Source organism: Melospiza melodia, unplaced genomic scaffold (genome assembly GCF_035770615.1).
Source record: "Melospiza melodia melodia isolate bMelMel2 unplaced genomic scaffold, bMelMel2.pri scaffold_34, whole genome shotgun sequence".
NCBI lineage: Eukaryota > Metazoa > Chordata > Aves > Passeriformes > Passerellidae > Melospiza > Melospiza melodia.
This window is the reverse complement of record NW_026948659.1, coordinates 4223664-4225561: the sequence shown is the minus strand read 5'-3', so window position 1 is coordinate 4225561 and position 1898 is coordinate 4223664.

Below are 1898 nucleotides of genomic sequence, written 5' to 3'. Positions count from 1 at the left end.
ACTGGTAATATTGGGAGCTTTTTTTTCCAATATTTGGCGTCCCTGGGTGGGCAAATCGACTCTGCAGCCCGAGACAGACCTGTAGTACCTTGGAGAAGCTTCTGGCAGCTGTGCATCCAGCTGAAAGGGGCTTTGGTTGCAAGTCCCTCGGCTAGAGACTTTGGGAATATTCCCAGAAGAAGTTTCGTGGACTGTTCGGCGCCTCTGGAAAGCCCAGCTCCTTTCTGGTGAGCAGATTTTCCAGACAGAGGACAGGGTAGCCTCTCTCGCCCAAGAGAGGTCCTGTTCCGGTGGAGAGACCTGCCTGTACCCAGCCAGCTACAGCTGCCATTTCGGGTGAGTATCTCTGCTCTCGGTAGGGCAGGAGCTCAAAAACAGACTCTGCCGTGAGTTCTGTTCCTTTTTGCATTTGCATTTTTGGCTGCGCAGCCCCACAGACGGGAATTCATTGATTTCTAGCTATTAGCTTTCTGCCGCGTGTTTTGCTGTCTTTTGGAATTTGCACGGGAGATCTTTGCCCTTCCTCTTGGCTCTGCAAGCTCGGCTCTCTCCGCGTGGCCGAGAGATCTTTCTCTCTCTCTCTGTGCGGGGGAGGGGGGGTTCTCGGCTCTCTTGCCGCGGGGGATCCCTCTCTCTCTCTCTCTCTGTGGGGGAAGGGGGGGTTCTCTGCACACGCGGCGCGGGGGGCCCCGGTTTCGGCTTGCCACGTGGCGTGGCTGCTCTCTCTGCTCCGAGGGGGGGTGCATTCCACAGCGGGGGAGTCTTTGTTTCTGCCTCTGCTCGGCAGGGCGTGCCCTGCTGCTGCTGCCCGGGAATTTTAAAAGCAGTATATACAGCTGCATTGTGAAGCTTTTGTCGGCTCGTTATCGCTTTCCTATCTGTGTTTTTTTTTTTAGAAATCGGTAGCTGATTTTGGCTTTGTTTTTGGTCAGGCGGGATTTAGTACTTTGCTTTTTACATCTAACATGGGTCTGAAACTCAGCATTGTACAAAAAGGAGTGTATTATAATATTGTAAGCATTTTGGACAGTGGTAATGTTAAGTTCTCTAAAGGAAAATTGAAACAGTTTATAAGATGGCTTTTCCTCCACTTCCCACAAATCTCCCCTGAAGAAATCCACAATATTCAATTCTGGGATAAAGTTGGAAATGAATTGATAACCTTAGGACAATCTGGCAATGCACCCTCAGCTAAATTTGTGTTTTGGAGTTTACAAATTCGTACAGCATTGCTCAAACAAAAGGAAATGGAGAAAAAGCCAAATGTAAAGCCATGTACCTCTGCTCTCCCTGTTTCTCCCTCTCCTAATTCTAAAACCCCTAAACCTCTTTCCCCAAAACTTAGTATTTTAAACAGATCAAACTCATTGGGAAGTCGACGCCCAAAGTCTGTTGAAATGCCTGAGTTGCCCTATCCACAAGGCCCTGGCCAGGCTGCGTGGAACCTTTCCCAATCCCCTGTGTCCCATCCTCAGAAACCCACAGCACGTGTCAGCTTTCCGGAGAGCAGTGATGCCCAAAATGGCCCCCAGCCCCTAGGGGGTCCACAAGATGGTGGATGCCACGTGGCATCTTCCCAAACCTGGTCTTCTTCTTCCCAAAATCCCCTTAAGCATCCCGAAACTTCAGCCCCATCCCCCTCTCCTCCTGTTCCTCGTGATACCTTCCCCCCTCCCCTTCCCTTTCCTGCAATACCCTCAGCTCCACCCCTCTACTCCTCCCAGGGGGCGTCTGCTGACGTGATGTCACCAGGTGTCCCCGCCCCCTGTTCCCACGGTTTCCCCGCCCCTTGCCGGCCCCCTGTCCCCACCCCCTGTCCCCGTTGCGTCCCCACCCCCTCCCCGAGTTCCCACAGTGGGGACACACCCACTGCCATCCCCCAAACCTGTAGCTGTGAT